Genomic DNA, 24,916 nt, shown 5'->3' on the forward strand with positions numbered 1-24,916 from the left:
TTAGGTCAATTAGGAACCAAAATTATTTATATTTGCCAAATGCCAAAATAATGAAAAGAGAGAATGTTTTAAGGCATTTTTATTACTTTATGGAAAGTTAAAGATTTACATACACTAAGAGTATAATGCCTTTAAACAGTATGGGACAGTGTTGTGAATGTCATCAGAGGGGGTGATAGTTTGGAGCTCCCTCTGGTGGACAGGACTGGGGGTGAAGCTGACTGTGCCTCAAGAGATGTGGGAGTTAATTGGGAGTTTGGGAAGCCCAATTGCAGATCAGCCTGGGTTATATAGAAGAGCAGTGTCTGCTGGCTGGGGCAGGTTATAGATGTTGTTCCTCAGTCTCTGAATTGGCTTGGAGTTGTCCTTCCATTTATCCTGTTTCATAGTTTCATAGTTTCATAGTTTTTAAGGTTGAAGGGAGACTCTAAGGGGTACTTTGCACGCTGCGACATCGCAGGCCGATGCTGCGATGCCGAGCGCGATAGTACCCACCCCCATCGCAGCAGCGATTTCCTTGTGATAGCTGCCGTAGCGAACATTATCGCTACGGCAGCTTCACATGGACTCACCTGTCCTGCGACCGTCGCTCTGGCCAGCGACCCACCTCCTTGTTAAGGGGGCGGGCCGTGTGGCGTCATAGCGACGTCACACGCCAGGCGGCCAATCGGAGCGGAGGGGCGGAGATGAGTGGGATGTAAACATCCTGCCCATCTCCTTCCTTCCGCATATCCTACGGAAGCCGCAGTGACGCCGGTAGGAGATGTTCCTCGCTCCTGCGGCTTCACACACAGCGATGTGTGCTGCCGCAGGAGCGAGGAACAACATCGGACTGTCGCGTCAGCATAATCATGGATTACGCCGACGCTGCACCGATGATACGATTACGACGCTTTTGCGCTCGTTAATCATATCATCGAGCCTTTACACACTACGATGACGCATGTGATGCCGGAAGTGCGTCATTTTCAATTTGACCCCACCGACATCGCACCTGCGATGTCGTAGTGTGCAAAGCCCGCCTTAGTCCATCTAGTTCATCCAGTAGCTTAACATGTTGATCCAGAGGAAGGCAAAAAAAACCCAATGTGTCAAATAAGCTCCAATGGGGAAAAAAATTCCTTCCTTACTCCACATACGGCAATCAGACTAGTTCCCTGGATCAACACCCTGTCATAAAATCTAATATATATAACTGGTAATATTATATTTTTCAAGAAAGGCATCCAGGCTCTGCTTAAATGTTAGTAGTGAATCACTCATTACAACATCATGCGGCAGAGAGTTCCATAGTCTCACTGCTCGTACAGTAAAGAATCCTCGTCTGTGGTTATGATTAAACCTTCTTTCCTCAAGACGTAGAGGATGCTCCCGTGTTCCAATCGCAGGCCTAGGTGTAAAGAGATCTTTGGAAAGGTCTCTGTACTGTCCCCTCATATGTTTATACATTGTGATTAGATCCTCCCTAAGCCTTTGTTTTTCCAAACTAAATAACCCCAAGTTTAATAACCTGTCTTGGTATTGCAGCCCACCCATTCCTCTAATAATCTTGGTCGCTCTTCTATCTACCTGTAAGATTATGCTATTTATAACCTTCTATACTTTTGCTATCAAGAAAAGCATCCATTCCTCTCTTAAATTCATTCAGTGAGTTGGCCATCACCACTTCCCCAGGAAGAGCGTTCCAGAGCCTCACTGCTCTTACCGTGATGAACCCTCTTCTATGCTGATTAAGGAATTTTCTTTCCTCCAATCGAAGAGAATGCCCCCTTGTTCTTGTCATAGTCCTTGGTACAAACAGATCATGGTAGAGATCTCTATATGGCCCTCTGATATATTTGTACATATTTATTAGGTCTCCCCTAAGTCTTCTCTTTTCTAGAGTAAATAGACCTAATTTTGATAACCTTTCCGTGTATTGTAATGCACCCACTCCATTTATTATTTTAGTAGCCCGCCTCTGAACCCTTTCAAGTTCAGTAATGTCTTTTTTGAACACCGTCGCCCAAAATTGCACACAATACTCCAAGTGTGGTCTGACGAGTGATTTGTACAGAGGGAGAATGATGTTTTTATCTCGTGCCCCCAGACCTCTTCTAATGCATCCCATCACCCTATTTGCTTTGGTGGCTGCTGCCTGACACTGGGCACTCCAATTTAGATTCTAATTGACTAAGATGGCTAAGTCTTTTTCCATGTCTGATTTCCCCAGCAGTTTCCCATTGAGTAAGTAATCGTAGCATCCGTTTCTCCTTCCCATGTGCATAACTTTACACTTATCTGTGTTAAACCTCATTTGCCATTTTTCAGCCCAATTCTCCAATTTACTCAAATCCATCTGTAGTTGCAAACTGTCCTCCTTTGTGTTAACTACCTTACATAGTTTTGTATCATCTGCAAATACTGATATTTTACTCTGTAAACCATCCACCAGATCATTAATAAATATTTTAAATAGTAGGGGGCCCAATACAGACCCCTGTGGCACCCCACTAGTAACCCTGGCCCAATCTGAGTATGCGCCATTAATAACCACTCTTTGTTTTCTACCACTAAGCCAGCTACCTACCCATTTACACACATTTTCCCCGAGCCCAAGCTTTCTCATTTTACTTAGCAGTCTTTTATGTGGGACAGTGTCAAATGCTTTACCGAAGTCGAGATAAATGACATCCAATGATTCTCCTCGGTCCATGTGAGAGCTTACATCCTCATAGAAGCTGATCAGGTTAGCTTGACAGGAGCGATCTTTCATAAATCCATGTTGATATGGAGTGTGAGGTAGCGACCACCAATGTGGTAAATGGTTGCTATATGTCGCAGTGGAGAAGGTCGCTGCGATATTAAACTGAAGAGGTTGCTATGGGACTTGTAGTTCCACAAAGGCTTGTTTCTGCATTTAAGGGTCAGGTTCCCTTTAATAATGCCTGTGTGCTGTGCAGGTCTGGATAATCACAGACCTCCACCTGTGGGTGTGTCCAGTCTGATTTAGGAGACTCAGTGTGTGTTCTGCAGGGTGTGAGAGCAGAGCAGGGGGCTCTGGATTTCAGTCTGGGTTTAGACTGGAAGTAGTGTGCAAGCCAGGCTGGTTAGTGCTGTGGCTACTGGACCAAAGCTCTCCTGGAGTGGAAAGACAGACAGGAGTCTGCAGAGTGTCTCTGGGTTCTTGGAAGGAACCACAGCAAGTGTTGTTCGCTGGCTGGCAGGAGCCAGTGTGTACAGGCGCCACACTTCCAATAGAGACTGTATTGGACTGGAAGCACACGGTATGTGATTGTGCTATGTTTTTGCTTTAAGCCAGGAGAGGCCTGTTATGTTTAATGTTTGCCGTTTATGACAAGTTTTTAATAAACGGCTGGAAATTTTTATAAAGAGACTGTGTACATGTGTTGCTGAAGCTACCTCACACCGCTTCAAGCGAGTGGAACCACCCAGGTTGCGGGGTGCAACCTTACAGGAGTTAAACAATTATTAACATTGAGACATTCCATAATAGTGTCCCTTAAAAACCCTTCAAACATTTTACCCACAACAGATGTTAAGCTTACCGGCCTATAGTTTCCAGGTTCCCTTTTGCACCCTTTTTTGAATATTGGTACCACATTTGCTAGCCGCCAATCCAGTGGAACAGACCCAGTTTCTATAGAGTCTTTAAATATAAGCAATAGAGGCCTGTCTATCACATTACTTAACTCCCTTAATACCCGAGGGTGAATGCCATCAGGGCCTGGTGATGTCAATTTTAATGTTACTAAATCGGTTCTGCACTTCTTCCTGGGTTATGCAGGTCATACTTAATGAAGCGTTTACATGATCACTCTGCATTTCCCGTGGCATATGCTTTTCCTGTGTGAACACAGTTGAGAAAAAAGTATTTAAAACATTTGCTTTTCCCACATCGCTTTCTATGATTTTACCCTCATTATTCTTTAAAGGGCCAACACCATCAATTTTAATCTTTTTTCTGTTTATATAATTAAAGAAAAGTTTGGGATTTGTTTTGTTTTCCTTAGCAATGAGTCTCTCAGTTTCTACTTTTGCTAAATGTATTTGTTTTTTACACATTTTATTTTTTTCTCTATATATTTTTAATGCTTCTTCGCTGCCTTCTTGTTTTAGCTTTTTAAATGCCTTTTTCTTATTATTCATTGCCCCTTTTACATCCTTATTTAGCCACATTGGTTTTCTCCTGTTCCTAGCCCTGTGCCTGTCCCACTCCAGATAAGTTGCAAGTTATTTGCTTTATTGCCTGATCCACACCTAAAGCCTGCTTTACACGTTGCAATTTCGCATACGATATCGTATGGGATTTGCAACGCCCCCATCGTATGTGTGGCACGTTCAATTTGTTGAACGTGCCGCACAAACGATTAACCCCTGTCACACGTACTTAGGTTCCATACGACCTCGATGTGGGCGGCGAACGTCCACTTCCTGGAGTGGGGGGGGGCGTTCGGCGTCACATCAACGTCACGCGGCAGCCGGCCAATAGTAGCGGAGGGGCGGAGCTGAGCGGGACGTAAACATCCCGCCCACCTCCTTCCTTCCGCATTGTGGGCCGGGAGCCGCAGGACGTAGGTAAGATCTGTTCATCGTTCCCGGGGTGTCACACACTGCAATGTGTGCTACCCCAGGTACGATGAACAATCTGACGTGCAATTCTAGAGAAAGGTATGATGTGTATGCGATGAACGTTTTAACGTTCAATCGCAATCGCACGTACCTGTCACACACTGCAATGTAACTTACAATGCCGGATGTGTGTCACTTACGAAGTGACCCCGCCGAAACATTGTAAGATACATTGCAGCGTGTAAAGCAGGCTTAAGGGTGATCGTTTTTCTTTTTGTTTTGTTTAAAGTCTGGTTTCTTGCAGGAGAGGAATTGTTTTTCTGTTTTGATTAGCATGAAAAGGGAAATTCTCCCTGTTCTATTTGATTATTTGCACTTTTGTATTTCTTGTGTTTTTTTGGCATTTTGTTTCTCTCATTATTTCCAAGAGTACCTGATATAGTTGGAAAGTGTCCATGTGGTCTCAGTATTTTTCATATCAGGAGATTGGTATTTTTCCGCAGGGTTTTGCACTGACAGCAATCAGTTATTTGTCCTGCCCTGTTCTATCTAGGAAGTCGGGCCTCGCCTTTGCTAATCTATATTTCCTATCTGTGTATTGTGTTTTCTTACATCACCATTGGCTTTATATGTTGGGGGCTTGCTATTCCTTTGGGGACTACTCTGAGGCAAGATAGGTTTCCTCATTTCTATCTGTGAGGTGTAGTAAGTTTCTCCGGCTGTGACGTGGAGTCTAGATGTTTAGGAAAGCTCCATGGCTACTTCTAGTGTTGGCTGACAGGCGATTGCGGTCAGCTCATGTTCCAACTACTCATGTTTTTTCTGCTGATGGGATTTTTGTGATCATCCACGGTTACCAGATCATAACAGGACAGCCCATATGATGATGTCATGTCTTTAGAAGCGTCTGATAGATTTATTGGCAACATCTGAAATAATGAGACACACCTGTGGATGTATTTTAATGCACACCTGAAACACACTGCTTCTTTGTGTAGCATCATGGGAAAGTCAAAAGAACAAAAGACCTTGTGATTATACTGGCGGAAGCTGGTAAGATTGTGTCATTATCCACAGTGAAATGAGTACTATATCAACATGGGCTGAAAGGCCACTCTACCAAGAAGAAGCCATTACTCCAAAAGAAACATAAAAAAAGCCAGATTAATTTTTGCAAATGTACACAGGAATAAAGAACTTAATTTTTTAAGACGTTCTGTGTTTTCAGAAGACTAAAATTCAACTGTTTGCGCATAAAGACCATTGTTATGTTTGGAGGAAAAAGGGAGAAGCTTTGAAGCCTAAGAACACCATCCCAGCTGTGAAACACATGGGTGGCAGCATCATGTTGTGGGGTTGTGTTGCTGAAGGAGGGACTGGTGCACTTCACAAAATAGATAGCATCATGAGGAAAGAAGCCTATGTGGCAATACTGAAGCAACATCTCAAGACATCAGCCAGGAACTGAAGGCTTGACAATGATCTAAAGCATACTGCCAAACTGGTTATAGAGTGGCTTAAGGATAACAAAGTTAATGTTTTGGAGTGGCCATCACAAGACCCTGATCTCAATCCTATTGAAAATGTATGGACAAAGCTGAAAAGGCAGTTGCGAGCGAGGTGACCTACAAACATGGCTTAGTTACACCAGTTCTGTCACGAAGAATGGGCCCAATTTCCTACCAAATATTGTGAGAAACTTGTGGAAGGAGATCCAAAACATTTCACCCAAGTCATACAGTTTAAGTACAATCGGACCAAATACTAATGGAATGTATGTAAACGTTTGACTTTGTAGAAAATAATAAAAATTCCTTAAAACATTCTCTGGCATTTGGCAAATATAAAAAATGTAGGTTCCTAATTGACCTAAAACGGGAAAGGTTTATTCTGGTTTCATGTCACATGTGAGAAAAACATGCATGTGTCTTTTTAAATAGTGTATGTAAACTTCTAGTTTCAACTGCATGTATCAGAGCTGTACGAATGTTCTATGGATTTAGCACGTTGTAATGTATTTAGGAGTTCAACAAGTGTTCTTGTTCCATGTGGATATTGAAGAATGCCATGGATGAAAGCCCAGCATAGTCGAAGCTGCAAAGAAGAGACCAATTCTATATAATCCATATTAATGCTTGTGGATTTAGAATGGCATGTTATCATAGCTACTATAAATGTAATATATACATATCCATGTAAGAGTATTTGACTTTTTTCAGCTTTTTTTCTTTTTATTAGTTTCTGATCTGTGATTCAATGCCAGATGATCAATATTATACTGGAACATTTTCAACAGGCTCATCCATCTTTTTATATCCTTAACCCCTTAGCGCTCATGACAAAATTTATTTTTATATTTAAATTCACCTGACATGGAATTTTGTCCCCTTTTTCCATACATTATATGGTAAACTGAATATTATTTTTCAAAATTCATCCTGCAAAAAAAAAAAACAAAAAACCTTCATATACAGTGCTCAGCAAAAATAAGTACACCCCTTATGAAAATAAAAAATATTTTACTCAATATCTCCCTGAATACAATAATTTCCCAAATTTTGATAAGACGGAGTTTCAAAGTAAGGTTACTAATATAAGTTTCTTTAAAAAAAAAAAATCTTTAGTCTTACTCAAATTAATTGATACAAAAATTAAAACACTGCACCAAGTCTTCTAGGCATGGAATGAACAAGTTAGTGACATATTGTAATATCTATTTTTTTCCATTCTTCAAAAGCTGTTTTAGAGCCTGGATTTTAGATGGAGAGTGACGCTCAAATTGTCCTCATAGGTGTGCAATTGGGTTCAGATGAGGAGACATACTTTGCCACTAAATCACTTTTACCCTGCAAAAATGGCATTAGATGTGTTTTGGATCATTGTCATGTTGGAAAAGTGCACGTCTACCAAGAGCACAGAGTGATGGGTGAATAGTAACTATTCGTTTTCAGATAATGCTTACCGAATAGTATTCCAGTATTCTTTACAAAAGAAATGCTCAGGTTCCCCAGTGACTTGCATTAGGTTTGTTATTAGTGATGGATACCGAAATAGTACTTTGGGATTCATTGCGAATAAGCCAAACACGAATAGTTACTATTCTCGCCCATCAGTAATGGTAATATATTCTCTTTCAGTAGAGCAATACATCTGTGAATTCATGATACCATCAATGACATCTAACTCCCCGACATCAGGTGCACTTATGCAATCCCACCGAAGGACACTGCCACCACAATGTAAAAATGTTCTATGAAACTGAATTTTGTCAAAAGTTTGGCAATTACTCCTATATTCAATGAGATGCTGATTAATACCTTAATCTTCAAAAGGGGGTGTACTCATTTGTGCTGAGAACTATGATTATGGAAAAATAAAATTATGTCATTTAGAAAAGAAATAAAAAAGGAAAATTGGAAGTGTTCTTAATAGGTTAAAGATGGCCCCATATAATTATAATATGGCCCCATGTAATTTATCCTCAATTTCATACTTAGAAAAATAATACTACAGGACAAACATTCTATGTCCCCAATGATTCGTGTTATTCTGTCCCCCGGCTATACTGTGTCATGTATGGTAGAAAAATAATATTAAAATAATATGATATGTTTCTTATTCCAAGGACCAAACAAATATACACTAATTTCTGAAAATGCTTTTTAAATAGAATTACAACACAATTGTTTTATCTGTGCCAAAGTAATAATAATTATTAAAAATAATCAAATGCAAGCGTTAAAACTGCTTAGAGATTGATTAAAAGAGAGAATGAAAGCAAGGATAACCATAACATCCAGAGCAACACTGTACACAGACACTAATGACCGAGAACATTTGCTTTCCATTTGATGTTTATTACAATTAACATTGAATTCATTACTTAGGAATATTAACTAGAAGTCTGCATCGCTTGCAGGACTAAAAACAATTGCTTTGTGGCGCTATCTTCTGAAATCCGCACGATTAATAAAAAAATAGCTGAGAGATTGAACTCAGCTGTCATATATAAAAAAATGAATTAAATTGCTTCTTTTTAGAGGGCTCCTTAACATTTTCCTGACCAAAAGGGCACTGCAAAAAAAGAAAAAGAATTTAATATTATTTCCTAACTCATGTATTGTGAAAGACTTACACACACCGATATGCTAACCATACAGAGATATCCCCTAATGTTATATATGGGTAACGAACCCCTGTACAGTGAAATATAAGGGTGAGCTCAGCTCCTGATACAGTCACCCAACATACAACACAGCGAATATTGCCAATGGGTTAAAGGGCTCTTTCATACATCCATACAAACTTGGAACCCTCTAAGGCTGAGCTCGCATTGCACTCGCACCAATATTAGTGACGCAGCTCAAGTCTCCGAGTTTTTCCTCAACTCTAATCAGACAGTAAATAAAAAAATAATCGCAGCATGCTGCAATCAGCAGTGTGTCAAGGGTAGGCTACGACTAAGGGCAACTGCCCGAAACGCGTCAGACTTTTGACTGCAGGCATGGATCCATTTCTGTTGTTTTATCAACATATTTGAAAAAAAGTGTTAATATGAAAGAATAAAGGAAGACTTTTTAGAATTGGACGGTTGTGCTAATTTTCCTTCTACCTTCTGTCAAGGGATCACTCGCACCCCTACAAGTCTAAGGGTGAGTGTAAAATATCGGACTGCACTCAGATGTCATCCAAATACGGTGCGATTGATGCAGAGACAGGCAATGGAGAAGATGGAGAAATTAATCTCTCCATCGTCTCCGCACCTGTGATCCGATTTTTACATGCGAGAGAACAAGATCATAGTCAATAACAATCAGCTCAAGCTCACAGCAGAGTCTGAGCCGGGTATCATTAGCATATAACATCTGATGCTATATGACAGTCTAGCCCCAGCCTTGAACTCAGTCTCCAGATAACATTCACATTCTTTTTATTGGCATTTTCAACACTTTGTCAGGGGCATCATGAAACTAACACCTTATTATCTTTGGCTAAAAAGATGGGTAGCGCCAGAAAGAAGGTGAAATGGAGTCCAAAGTGTCAGATGTTTGACTATGTTTGTGTTATTGCCATCAATGACTCCATTAGGGAAGTACTTAAATGTTGTTTTTATTGGTATTCAGATAGGAGGGTTGAAAGGACAGCAACACTTACGGTGTGTGCCCACGATTAGTGTTTGCAGCGTTTTGGATGCAGCATGTCTTCGCTACATCTAAAATACTGCATTGTACAGTACAAGAATAGTGGATGGGATTTATAGAAATCCCATGCCCACTGTGCGTGTATGGCCCACAGCAAAAACTGACCTGCGATGCAGTTTTTCGAGCCACAAGCATGTCAATTCTTTGCTGCGGAGTCGCAAGCGTCCTCCATAGGGAGAACACAAGTGAGAGACTGCAGCGCCTGAACCCTGATCGTGGGCACGGTCCTCTGGGGTCACCTGCGTTCTTCTGCGGAGGAGACTCGCAGCCCCTCAAGTCAGGACCTGTACAGGATGCAGAGGATCCTGATCGTGTACATACACCCTACGTATGTACAAGGCTACGTTCCCATGATCAGTATTTGGTGCGTTTTTGATGTTGCAGAATTTCGGTGCCATTTCTACACCTATCATGGAAATTAGGATCTTATATAGATGACAAAGATGAAAAAAAAAACAAAATTTCCCGTTTTTTTCTGGATAAAACTTAGATATTTTTTTATATGTTCATGTGAATTTTGCATTTGGGTGGTTTATGCAAAATACTGCATTTTTTTTAAGCATTTTTGTCTGTGCCAAATAAAGCTTTGCCCAGATACTGTACTCTATTAATATGGTGATCTCCCGACTTCATCGATATTTCCTCTGGAATAGCCAGTTGTTTTGTATTCTCCCCACGTTTCTAGTAATCATTACCTTGATTGGTATGTGCTGAACTTGATCTGCATGATTTCAACCCTATAAGTCCTCATTCACACATCGGTATTTTTGATCAGTATCAGTATTACAAAACGTGGAGTGTCTCCAAAACACAAACCAGGTGTAAATCCTTCAATTAAAGCTTCTCTGTAAGTTTCCATTCCAAGCTTTGGCAAACAATGATACAATAATGAATGAGGTCTAAAGGCCCAGTCACACTAAACAACTTACCAGCGATCCCAACAACGATCGGGATAGGGATAGGGATCGCTGGTAAGTTGCTAGGAGGTTGCTGGTGAGATGTCACACTGCGACGCTCCAGCGATCCCACCAGCAACCTGACCTGGCAGGGATCGCTGGAGCGTGGCTACACGAGTTGCTGGTGAGCTCACCAGCAACCAGTGTCCCAGCCCCCAGCGCCGCGTGGAAGATAACCAACCCGATATTTACCTTGGTTACCAGCGCACGCAGCTACACGTGCAGAGAGCAGGGAGCAGCGCACACCGCTTAGCGCTGGCTCCCTGCTCTCCTAGTTACAGCACACATCGGGTTAATTACCCGATGTGTGCTGCAGCTACATGTGCACAGAGCAGGGAGCAGCGCACACCGCTTAGCGCTGGCTCCCTGCTCTCCTAGCTACAGTACACATGGGGGTTAATTACCGATGTGTACTCTGCTACACGTGCAAGAAGCAGGAGCCGGCACTGACAGTGAGAGCGGAGGAGGCTGGTATCGAAGGTAAATATCGGGTAACCAAGGACAGGGCTTCTTGGTTACCCGATGTTTACATTGGTTACCAGCCTCCGCAGAAGCCGGCTCCTGCTGCCTGCACATTTAGTTGTTGCTGTCTCGCTGTCACACACAGCGATCTGTGCTTCACAGCGGGACAGCAACAACTAAAAAATGGCCCAGGACATTCAGCAACAACCAACGACCTCACAGCAGGGGCCAGGTTGTTGCTGGATGTCACACACAGCGACATCACTAGCAACATCACAAAAGTTGTTCGTTAGCAGCGATGTTGCTAGCGATGTTGCTTAGTGTGACGGGGCCTTAAGGCGATGTACACAGGTTGAGTATTTGGTGAGTTTTTTACCTCAACATTTGTAGCCAAAACCAGGAGTGGAACAATCAGAAGAAAAGTGTAATAGAAATACAGTGGAACCTTAGTTAACGAGAACAATCCGTTCTGGGACTGTGCTTCTTAACCAAGTTACTTGTTCAGCAAAGCAAGATTTCCCATAGGAAATCATTGCAATCCAGACAATTCGTTCCACAACTTGTTAAATGTCCCATCCCGGTCCCCTATTGTGTCATTCCACACATGCGCAAACACGCGCAAACACGCGCAAAAACGCACAAACACACAAGCAAGCACGCACACATTATGCTCACCTTACCTTCCGTTCCATCGCCGGTCTCCTGGGACTTGCTGTTCGCTGGTACGGGCTGTGTATCGGGTTACCATCACGACGAGGGAGGTACTTCCGCACCCAGAGCGCTGACGTCAAAGGCAGGAGCCGCTTACCTCTGATTGGCCAGCTTGCTGTTACCTGTGTAGCGGTAACAGAGGAAGTTCCTGCTTCGTCGTGATGCCTGCCGATACACAGCCTATACCGGCGAACTACTGGACCTAGGAGGCCGGCGATGGAACGGAAGGTACACATATTATGCTCACTTTATCTTTGGCGGTGGAACGGAAGGTCAGGTGAGCATAATACTGTATGTATGTGCGTGCTTGTTTGTGTGTGTTTTGTGCATGCTTGTGTGTGTTTGTGTGGACTGCAAGAGCGGGTTAGAGCGCGGTGGATATACGGAACCGGAAGTGTGTGCAGTGAGTATTTTGCTCGTACAGCAAAGCTTTCTCGTAAACAGAGTTACAAATTTAGAGAAAGCTTTGCTTGTTAAGCGAAATTCTAGTTAACTGGGTTACTCGTTAAGCGAGGTTCCACTGTACAGGCACAACGTTTGCATTTTTTACCCTCTCCTGGTGTTGGTTACAAATACGGAGGTAAAAAACTAAATATTCAACATGTGCACGTAGCCTAAGGCACATCTGCCCATGGCATCATTATGTCCCTTGAGGAAGCCACAAGTGTGAGGCGATACGCCTGGGATGGTTTCTTCCCTTCTCCTCCTACCTGTTAATCTTTGGCCCAGGTTATGTCCACATAACATTCATCTTTTCCACTTTATCAGTGGTTGAGTCCCACTTGCTTCATCGGCTTATTGTTTTTTCAGTGATTCATTATTTAGCCATGATCGTATATGCTTTTGGTCAGTTGTGTTGAGGTGTAGCACTTGTACTTTATTATATGATTTTTCATCATGACATTTATGTATTTTGCTTTTTTGTGGGTGTTTGATCTGTGCTTATTCCTTTGCCGTAACATATTATTAATTATTATTACTATTATGATTATTATTATAGCACAATTTATTCCATGGCGCTTTACATGTGAAAGCTGTATACATAGTAGGTACAAGTACAATAATTAAACAATACAAGGAACAGACAAGTACAGGAGGGGAGCGGACCCTGTCCTCTATCTACTCTGCTACATGTATTTGCAGTTACAGGTTTTAGTTTATCATAACATATATTTTATCATATTTTACTGCTTTTATTTTGTTCTATATCTGGTTGATAATGAAATTTACCAATATATATTTTTGATAAATGACCTTTGTATGCATTTTTTATTGTGCTGTAACATAAAACTATGAACACACTAGAAACTGTATTTTATTTTTGTTGCTTTTATATCTAAAGAGCATCACGTAACTCGTCCTTTTCCCCGTTGGTTTATGATGATGTTCCAGGGCCCTGGGTGCCTGGTAGAGGATTGCTGGAGCAGAACGTTACCCTGCCCTGATCCGGCTGCACTGGAGGACCAAACTTGATGCCAGACAAAGGTCGCTCAAATGTTTTGCTCATCCCTACTGGATCCGTTTTTTGTATGTAATTAGAAAAAAAATGATGTACCTCAAATATCTGCCTGAAACGTCCTGTGAATTGAGTCTTAGTGCCAAGTAAAACTGACAAAGAAAAAAACTGTAGCAGGGTGTAGAGGAATTACATTTGCATTAAACTCGTAAAGATACTCACATGCCTGCACGCACTGCCGCAGCATTTACCTCTTCTCAGATGAGCCAGTCTGGTAAAAACAAAATTTCCAGTCTGTGGATCTGTGTATCCGTCTTGTCCAGCCTTAAAAAAAAATAAAAAAAAATAACATGGGCAATTTTTTTAAACAGTTTTTTTTACCCCCAAAAAACTTATAAAGCAACGATGTCACCAAAAATTCCTAGATGACTTCCCAAAGTCCCATTCACAGGTACAGAACTATAATAACTGCCAACATTTTGTGTATGACAACATTAAAGAAAATGATTTTTGCAGACCAAGACACATGTATGCTATTTTTTTTTACAAGCATACTTTGTCTGGGCAAAAAAAAAAAAAAAAAAGAAGGTAATCTGAACAATATTATTCAATGACATTGGTCAGTGTGCTGTGCGTGTGCTCTCCGAGTATAAGGCCTCATTCAGACTTCTGTTTTGCACGTACATGTTGCATCTATTTTTCTCACAGAAACAGCACATACCCATAATAGTTACATAGGTTGAAAAAAGACCTAGGTCAGTCTAATTCAACCTTCCTTCTCCAATTATACATTTTATGTTATGTGTACTGAGGAAATCATTCAGCCCTTTTTTAAAAGCAATTATTGTATCTCCCATTACTACCTCTTGTGGTCGGCATTCCACAGTCTGACTGCTCTAACTGTAAAGAACCCTTTACTATTTAGCTGCCGGAATCGCTTTTCTTCCACTCGCAGTGAGTGCCCCCTGGTCCTTAGCATTATTTTTGGAAGAAATAAGTCATGTGCCAGTCCTTTATATTGACCACACATGTATTTATTCATATAAATGAGATCTCCTCTGAGACCTCTTTTTTTCTAAGCTAAACAAATCTAACTTTTTCAACATCTCCATCCCTTGTAATAATCTAGTTGCCCGCCTTTGAACTAACTTCTGAATGTCCTTTTTAAAATGTGCAGCCCAAAACAGGATCACATTCTCTTCAGGAGACATATTATAAAGTGTATTCCAGATGGTACTATACCCCTCTAAAGTTGGGCAAGTTTTCTGCTGAAAACTCACCACTATGTTGGAGAGGTTGCGGGAAAAATGGATCCTTTATCCACATTTTCTGGGGATGTCCTTTACTTAAACCCTTATGGAAGAAAGTCAGAGACCTCTTAAAGCAATTGACTACAAAAGATATAAATCTTACTCCAGAATTGGTTATTCTTTCCATAGGGTTAGAAGAATATGAGAAAAAGTATAGATACATGGTCTGTCACATTTTCTTAGTTATTAAGAATTTATTAGCAGCCAACTGGAGAGAAGAAAGAATCCCATCTATTTCAGAAGTTACGGACAGGGTTTCAGCTCATAATTTATATGAGTATAATATTGCGTTAAAAGAAAAAAACTATCAAAGATATAAAATAAGATGGTCTCTTTGGTCCCAGAAATACATGCCAAACCTTGTTTTGAATTAGTTCCTTGACATTATCTAAATAATATAAATGTAATATGTTATTTCCGAATGTGTTTATATACTGTGCTAAATGAATATGAGTTTATAATCTTGCTTGACTTTGAAACTTAACAAATTGCCTCAACGTCTTCCTCCTTCCCTTTCTCCTCCCCCAACTCCTTCCATTCCCACTTCCCCTCTAATACCCCTTCCCATCCACTTTTAGCCTACCCTTTCTTCCCTTCCTCTTCCCTTTCTTTGTTATTTCAACAATATTTTTAAGAATGCATTTTAAATACTTCAATTACCCCCTCACCTGTTATTGTAAACCCCTTAAAATTTAATAAAGTATACAAAACAGTATCCCATATTCTAGCTGTGGCCTTACAAATGATTTATAGACGGTTAAGAATACGTTGGGATCACGGGATCTAATCTCTCTTTTTATACACCCTAAAATCTTGTTTGCTTTAGCAGCTGCTGCTTGACATTGAGTGCTGCTGCTCCGCTTATTTGTAACCAGAATACCCAAGTCATTCTCCTGTTCTGTAGTCCCGAGTTTACTCCCATTTAATGTATATGTAGCTATAGGATTACTCCGTCCTAGGTGCATTACTTTACATTTATCAACATTAAATCTCATTGTTAAGTGTCTGCCCATTCTGACATTTTATCCAGATCTTTTTGTAATATTGTACTATCAAGGTCAGTTTTTAATATCCTACATAGTTTGGTGTCATCAGCAAAGACTGACCCTTTACTATCAATCCCATCCACAAGGTCATTAATGAAGAGATTAAAAAGAATCCCTGTGGACCCCACTGCTGACTATAGCCCATTTAGAGAATGTACCATTTATGACTACTCTTTGTTTCCTATCTTTTAACAAATTCCTTACCCAGTTACATATAGTTTCCGCTGGTCCCTGCTTCTGGAGCTTCAGTATAAGGCTATTATGTGGTAGTGTGGTGCCCCTGAGGCTGCCCTCGCCACAGAGGTACTGCACCTCAGCCAGAGGTGTGGTGCCCCATCCTGGGTAAGAAAGAGGCCATCTACCGGTTCACGCACCAAAAACCCGCAGACACCCAATTATTAGCTCACACATTAGATCAGGGCTGGGGCAGGTACCATTAATGCTTAGCGACCAGTAATCTGGTTATGGCACTTAAGCCCCGTGCACTGTCTCCAGAACCATCCAGGGGGTGGAGCTTAGTGGATGAGCTGTCTGAGGTAAAATGGGCAGAACTAAGTTTGAAAGTTGACAGTTGACAGAGTCAGTCAGGAGGAGACCGAGGAGGAGTGAGGACCCTTGGGGTCCTGCTCGGCTCTGAGGAGACTGAAGAGAGAATCCCAGTGACTTATGGGAACATTGTCAGACCCCCTATAGTCGTATTTGACAAGCAACAGCTTAAGTTGAATGATTGGTTGCAATCAGGGTCCCGGTCCCTAGGCTGGGACGATAACTAGGAAGTCCTGAAGTAACACCGGAGGCCAGGGTGGTTGTACGCAACTTTGAGCCACAAGCAGCACACGAATCCGCTGGAAGGAGGCCACAGAGAACCAGGGAGCCAGGCAGGCAGAAATCCCTTTGAAGGTTCCTGGAGGGAGCCACGCAGGCAACATTCCCACTAGTGGTCCGTGGTCCCTGGCTCAGGGTGTGGAGGCGCAGGACAGGAAGGTGAAAGTCAGCGCAGAGAGACGGCCAGGAAAGGCAAACAAAACGGAGAACCGGTACTGGCCTCGGACTTACTCGGGATCGGCGGTTGCCCATCACCAGGGATCCCAGCATACTGTGGCGGAATAAATTGGCTGTCCACCTGAAGACCTGGTTCAATCAGTAAAAGACTTATTGCAAAGCCCTGGTGTCGTCTCCATTTCTCCTGCGTCACAGCCTGCCCTGACAGACTTTTCAAATCCTAACAGCCGCCCCGGGGTCCTGCTCCACCTGTGGGGAGCAAGATTACCTCAGATGTGCCATCCTCACCAGCCCCGGGGAACCCACAACACAGCAGCGGCCCACATAGCCGCAAAAACCACAGGTGGCGTCACAAACTTTATTCCACTGAAATAATCATCATCCCCTGTATTAAAAAGACACCACCAGGGTCACTGAGCCGGACCCCGCCACCGCTGACATCCCTGAACCAGTCCGGCCCGTTTCTGAGTACCCCCGGCCCTGGAGTGGGCGTGTCAGTATAGTATCAAAGGCCAAATAAATCACATGTTTTTAGCAGACCATGAGTCTGTGCAAAACACAAGGAGACGTGTTGTATTGTCCCTTGTCATCTGTGGTGCTGAAAAAACAAGTCTATGAGTACATGAAAAGCACGTACAGCACATGGACGATGAGGCCTGACACGGACAACACCTGTACAAATAATACCTCATCTGAACCTGGCCCAAGAGCCATAGAGACACTGTGCCAGCGGAATGGTAAAAGCAGCTACAATACAGAAAGTACCGTAATTCTGGACTGTTGAAGACCTGTTCTCTGTCCTGCAGTGGCACTGTTATCCCCATACAGCCACAGGAAAGGATATCACAGTGTGAAGCAAGAAGCCTTCTGTGATTCTGCTCAATGTCAACATCTCGGCATTGAGACCACAACATACATCACCGGAATTTATAATATAATCAATTCATTCCAATTCCCTCCCGCTCTCCGCAAGCAGAATTCTCCATCCCACATGCCATATTAATTAGCGTGAGCATGGTCAGCTTAAAATCCCGCCTGTGTCGGAGAACTGACTCTCGATAGACTTTACAAAATTACTAATGACAAGAAGCAAGAAAATCGTGAACAGAAATCTAATTACTCTTCATTTTCTATCATTCACAGAAAACGTCTATGACGGCTTGTATAGGGCCTGGGATGGTAAACACTGTATAATGCATGCTAATGTCGCAGTAATAGACACGGTCTGGTATGGGATCACAAGTGTGTGGCTAGTTTCCTTGCAAAAAATATGTTAAACAACATTGACAGAAAATAGAATTGAACGTCATTATTTAGGAAAAAGCCGATAATGTACCTATAGATGCACCATGTGAATATCTGGAAATGACCTGCACTCCCACAAATGCTGGGGTACCTGGACTCCAAACTAAGGACTCTGGGTTTGGAGCCTCATTGTTGTGCGCTCCTATTGTGATAAGAATGTGCTGTGATCAGTCAGGATTTGGCCCAGAAGCTGATATTCAGCTGCCAGGGCGAAGGGCACAAGTCTTGGAAAATAAGGGTCATTTCCAGGAATATGGAGTCTTTCCATAAACTTGAAGTATTTGTCAATGCAATTTAGAAATCCTATAAAATATTAAACTGCGAAAACTAAAATTCACACCTTGTCAAGTACTGTAAGGCCCTTTTACTGTGTTTTGTGCCACGTTCAGTGGTCCCATCAGGGCTTATATCCGAACCCATTCACATGTATGCGCCTTTGGGGCCATTGACTATAATGGTGCAGTCGGAGTCACCATGTGCTCGATTATGCACCATTTTTTGGTGTATACACCTAATGGAGACGGACACCCACATGCAATCTACTATGTCTGGGTCTCCAGTAGGCATATACACCCGAAAATGGTGCACGATAGAGCACATGGTGACTCCGACTGCACCATTATGGTCAACGATCCTGTTGGCGCATGAGTCCAAATCTCCTTTTGTGGGGGGCTCGGACATAAATAAACCACTGAATGGGGGACAAAACACAGTGTGAAGGCACCCTAAAAAGTAGGCAGGGCAGGCACGCGTCCACTGTGCAGGTAGGCACACATAGCCCACCACGTCTGCAGTTACTGACTGGCAGGAGTTTTTCACTGGCCATGTGAACCTTGGGACTCATTCAGATGAGTGTATTTTAGGTCTGTAGGTACATCAGATTGCTTACAAACAGCACACAGACTAATGCAAATCAATGGTGGGATCTCATCAACATTTTTACTCAAACCCATAACCATGGGTTAGTAACAAAATGTAGAACTGGTGGAGGAAGGGGGAACTAGATGGACCTAGGTCTTTTTTCAACCTATGTAACTATGTAACTATGTGTAAGGCTAGTTTCACACTTGCGTTCAGCGGAGTCCGTCACTATGGAGAATAGCGCAGTCCGTTAACGCACTGCGCTATTCTCCATAGACTTGTATGGATGACGCACTGTAACGCAAGTGTCAGCGTTGCATCCGCCGGACGACGCAGCGTCGTTATTTTGATGCTGCGTCGGGCGGAAGGAACGCAGCATGTAACTTTTTTTTGAGCAGCGGAATCCTTTGGATTTCACTGCGCATGCTCTCTCTGGCTCCCTCCACCCGTAACCAGGGTACACATCGGGTAACCAAGGAACCCTGGTTACGTGTGCCGGGAGCCCGACACTTCCCTGCTCGGCTCCGCCCCCTCCCCGCACTCCGTATGTATACACACACACACTCTCACACACACTCACCTGTCCCCCAGCAATGCAGTCCCCACGGCACTGACGTCCTCAGCTATGGCCCTGATCGGCTCCACCCCACCGCACTCCGCCCCCCGCTCCCGCCCCCCACACACATTATCGGCGACCGAACGATCAGCTGATCACCCGGCGGCCGGCTACTGTGAGTGATCGGCTGATCACCCGGCGGCCGGCTACTGTGAGTGATCGGCTGATCACCCGGCGGCCGGCTACTGTGAGTGATCGGCTGATCACCCGGCGGCGGACTACTGTGAGTGATCGGCTGATCACCCGGCGGCGGACTACTGTTAGCGATCAGCTGATCGTTCACAATAGTCTGCCGACGGTAAAACTGTAAAAAAAAACCCAAAAAAAACAAAACGAATTGCGTTGTTTTGCAGCATCCGTTGCATCCGTTGTGCCACTATATGCAACACATCCGTCACACAACGCAATGCAACGGATGCCGTTCAACGCAAGTGTGAAACTAGCCTAAAAACCGCATCATGCATAACTTTGACTTTTGGATCAGATTTGCCAACTAAGCTCAATGAGTGTGTTAAAGGATAGAAGCCATAAAGGACAACTTCTGTACCGCATCCAACTTTTTAAGGGTGCTCTGCAATAATTACATCAGAAACTGCATTTGGTCTTGTAATTTTGAAAGGGAATCTGTCGCCAGGTTTTTGCTACCTAATTTTAGAGCAGCATAATATAGGGGCAGAGTCCTTAATTCCAGCAATGTGTCACTTAGTTTACTGGGTGCAGCAACTGTGACACAATCAGAGATCTTATGCGGGCATTACACGAGACGACCGATCGTGCGATGCATCGTCGGGGTCACGGTTTTCGTGACGCACATACGGCATCGTACATGATGTCGTCTCGTGTGACACCTCCTAGCGACATAGTATCGCTCACAAATCGTGAGTCGTGTACTCGTCACTAGGTTTCATAAAATTGTTTAATTTAAATGGCGGTGGTTGTTCATCGTTTCCGTGGCATCACTCGTTGCTCCGTGTGACACCACGGGAACAATGAACAGCAGCTTACCTGTCTCCCGCGTCTCCGGCTGGCTATGTGGAAGGAAGGAGGTGGGCGGGATGTTTACGTCCTGCTCATCTCCGCCCCTCCGCTTCTATTGGCCAGCTGCCGTGTGACGTGGTTGTGACGCCGAACGTCCCTCCCACTGCAGGAAGTGGACATTCGTCGCCCACAGCGAGGTCGTCCGGAAGGTAAGTACGTGTGACGGCGGTTAAACGAGTTTGTGCGACACGGGCAGCGATTTGCCCGTGACGCACAAACGACGGGGGCAGGTACGATCGATCGTGAAATCGCACGATCGGTCGTCTCGTGTAAAGCATGTATTAAATGTAGCAGAGATAAGCTGCCCGAGCTCTCTTTGTACATTGTATATTGATAATGAGCTGCTTATCACAAGCGGGACCATAGTTAGACATCTTGGTACATGGTAGTTAGTCACAGCAATGATAATATCCTAATGATAAAACAAAATAACAGCATAATAGGTGACACATCCCTCAAGCCACTGTCTCGTGTCTCAGCCTCTATCTCCTGCTGTCTTCGGAATCTGCTGACAGATTCCTTTTAATGGTTGATGAATATAAATAACATACTACTGACAAACGGATCTTAAAGGGAACCGGTCATGTAAAAAAATGCTATTAACCTGCGGACATGGGGTTAATCTGCAGGTTATTAGTGACAGTGCAGCGGCCATACCGAGAGCCCCGCTGCTAGGAGGAAATGATCTTTACTCCTACTGGCAGCCTTTCAGTCATAGAGATGTGGCCAGCGCAGGCTCAGCCTCTGTGCATAGACTGACAGCCGACTCAGCATTGCATTAATACAAAACTGGTTGTCAGTCAGTGCGGGGGGGGATGTTACAGCTGTCGCTCACTATACACAGAGCAGTGACTGAAGCCGCGCCTTGCCGCACCTGTATGACTAAAAGCCTGAGGCCGCCAGGAGGAATAAAGATCATTAGCTCCCAGCAGCGGCTCTAAGTGCAGATCCACAGTGTCTGAACGCTACTAACCTGCAGATTAACCCTATATCCGTAGAATTATAGTGGGTTTTTTTTACTCGACAGGTCCCTTTAAAAAAAATGGCCATACAGATGTCATACGAATTATAGTACACATTTAAAAAAGCGTCACAATTTATTTTGGATGATAAATGGATGATTATACATCTGCTTGTCTGACGCCTCCTCAGGCCCCATTCACACATCTGTTTTTATCAGATGTGTACAAAATGGACTAATTTTCATTAATGTCAGAGTGTTTTAGTCTTAACCATCAGTAATTCATGTGTCATGCTCATATGGTGTGGGGGTCACAATACTGGGGGCACGATCCCTGTTATGTGTGGAGGACGCCCTTGGTGTGTGGGGTCACAATCCCTGTTATCCTTTGCTGTCTCTGGTACATGTTGGGGGCAATAAGCTATGAGTGGATCTTGTAGGACGTCATTGTGCTGCTCCACTTGCTTTATTATGGGGCACTGGTACCGGTCCATGGTGTGATAAGCAGCGGCCCTGATAATGACACTTATCACTACTCATAGCGCCCGAACATATCACACAGAGGCTACATGGCATAACAATGGCACAGTAAACTCACCACCCCACTATTACAAGGGTGAGCACTGTGTCCTCCCCACCCCAATTATTTCCCGAGTGAGCATCTTACCCTCCTCACCACCATTTTTTTCTTGGGTGGGCACCATGCTCTCCCCACTGCCATCATTTCCGGGTGGGCACCATGCCCCATTATTCCCCAGGTGGGCACCATGCTCTCCTCACCCCCATCATTTCCGGGTGGGCACCATACCCCATTATTCCCCGGGTGGGCACCATGCTCCCCCACCCCATCATTTCCGGGTGGGCACCATACCCCATTACTCCCCGGGTGGGCACTGTTCTCTCCCCACCATTTCCGCGTGGGCACCCTGCCCCATTTCTCCCCGCGTGGGCACCCTGCCCCATTTCTCCCCGGGTGGGCACCGTGCCCTCACCACTGCTGCTAGCGCTTACTTTGCAGGCGGCCTCATGCACTTCCACTATGTGTAGCACGGCAGCGGTCACTGAGGCCTCATTCCCCGGGTCAGACCGCGGACTCTCGTGTGGCTGCTCCCCGGCAGTGTCCTCCCCAATGCTGCCGCCTCTTCCCGGCCTCCCCGCTGTCGTTATCTCCCGGGGTAGGGCGGAGCAGAGAGCGGGAGGAAGCAGCAGCGGGACCCGGCGAGCGCACATCAGAGCCCCCTGCTGCCGCTGCCCTGTGCCGCTGCCCGGCGTGTAGAGTCCGCACCGGCAGAGCCGCCGGTATATGTACGGGACGGGGGAGGGAGCTGACAACCGTAACATCCAGCAGCGCTTTATAGGATTATCCATATTCCAGCAGCCCCGTACTCCACACTACATTACTGGTGTGCATACACCTGCCAGGACCTGTGCCTATGGTGCCTATAAGATGTATCAGGGCCCATACATTTTAGGGCGCTGTCGTCGGCTGACCTTACGGCTAGGCGCTGTGTTGGCTGTATCAACTATACACTAGAGTGCTGTCGGCTGACCTTACAGCTGGGCGCTGTCTCGGCCATCTGCCCTATACACTTTAGTATTAGGGCGCTGTCGGCTGACCGTATGGCTAGGCGCTGTCTCGGCCATCTTCCCAATACACAGGAGTGCTGTCGGCCAGCTCCCAATACACAGGAGTGCTGTCGTCTGATCGGAGGGCTAGGCGCTGTCTCCCCCATACACTATAGCGCTGTCGGCTGACCGTACGCCTAGGCACTATCTCGGCCATCTCTCCTGTGGAGCCCCTGAGGCTTCAGTCACCAGAGGGTACTGCATCTCACTTAAGGTGCAGTACTCATCGCGGGTAAGGAAGAGGTTAATCGCTGGTATCTCTCACATTCACAAACCACACACAGGTTGGTGCTTTCCCAACGGGGTTGGCCTAGGGTAGATAGGGGGGGTGGCCATCACGAAGCATGGGACTTTCCTGGTCACTAGCAGAACCACCTGGGGGGTGGGCACCACTTATGGAAAAGGAAGGAGCATCTTCACACTTAAGGCAGTTACCCCGGGCACAGCTTGGGGTGAGTAGCACGGTCAGGATCTTGGTCCAGGCATCACTTTACACTTCTAGAGCGCTACAAGGCCCATGGCTTGGAGCAGAAAGCTCAGCCCGGGCCCTCTACAGCTACCGGGGATTCTAGGGTCTGCTGAAAGTGCAGGAAACACCCGCAGCCCGTTCCACATTCCATCCACGGGATTGAAGGGACCCCAACCAGAAAGGACACACAGTGGGAACACCGGCGGTGACCTCCGAATTATCCTGGATCGGCTGGGGCCCATCACAGCAGAGACAGGCACTCTAAGGGTGACAACTGGACAGTGAGTAAAAACCTTGAACCGCAACTACTGAGTCAGCCCTTCATTGCCGGCACCGTCCCGTGCTCCGGCGCCAACGGCCACTACCGCCCCCATCATCCTCCCTGGGGCCTAGCTCTACCTGTGGGGAGCTGAACCATCCCAGCTGCAACACCATCCACCCCAGAGGACAGCACCCGCAGCGGTGGCCAATCCCTGGCCGCATACCACAGGTGGAGTCACAAGACAACTACTCCCAACATCCTCAACCCCTTCATCCCATCATCCATCATCCATTCCTTTTTGTGGACACCTCGGGGTCACGAAACCGGGCAGGGCCACCCGTGAAATCACCTGACCCTCACCGGCCCAGTGACGAGTAGTCCCCAGACCCCGTGGAGTGCTCCACTCCAATAGACAGGAGCGCTATCGTCTGATCGGAGAGCTAGGCACTGTCTAGGCCGTCTGCCCCATATATTAGAGCGCTGTCAGGTCAGCTGACCGTACGCCTAGCTGCTGTCAGCAATCTCACCAATACACATCAGTGCTGTTGGCTGACTGTACTGTTAGGCGCTGTCTCAGCTATTCACCCAATACACAGGAGCGCTGTTGGCTGACTATACGGCTAGGCGCAGTCGGCTATCTCCCCAATAGACAGGAGAGCTGTTGTCTGATCGAACGGCTAGGCGCTGTCCTGGCTGTCTTCTCCATACACTAGAGTGCTGTCGGCTAACCATACACCTATGCGCTGTCTCGGCATTCTCCCACATACACACTTTCTAGGAGAGCCACTAACATCTGAGGCGGCAGTTTATTTTAGGGAGAACATAATAATTGCTGGTCCAAAATCGGACATTTCAGATCTTTATCTTTCAGACATAATATGCTGGGACGGGCCCATACACATTAGATTGTCGGCTGAACCCGTAGATATTGGACGGTTCACCCAATGTTAGTGTAGTGTATATGGGGGGCTTTTAGGCTTTAAGGGACTATACCTCCCTATGTCATGAACTGACATTGTTCTGTAAACAAGCAATAACTTGCTCCATGGGCATTTTTAAGCC

The 24,916-nt window shown here is 44.8% G+C and overlaps 1 long non-coding RNA gene across 1 annotated transcript; it reads right to left on the reverse strand.

Annotated features, from left to right (window-relative positions):
• Positions 1-8,568: 8,568 nt before the first annotated feature.
• LOC142249328 (uncharacterized) lies at positions 8,569-22,524 on the reverse strand. The gene is made up of 3 exons (XR_012725031.1): positions 22,509-22,524; positions 13,610-13,682; positions 8,569-8,646 (listed from the first exon to the last, which is right to left on the reverse strand). It is a non-coding gene; the product is annotated as an uncharacterized LOC142249328 (long non-coding RNA).
• Positions 22,525-24,916: the final 2,392 nt, after the last annotated feature.

This window comes from Anomaloglossus baeobatrachus, chromosome 8, assembly GCF_048569485.1.
Source record: "Anomaloglossus baeobatrachus isolate aAnoBae1 chromosome 8, aAnoBae1.hap1, whole genome shotgun sequence".
Taxonomy (NCBI): Eukaryota; Metazoa; Chordata; class Amphibia; order Anura; family Aromobatidae; genus Anomaloglossus; species Anomaloglossus baeobatrachus.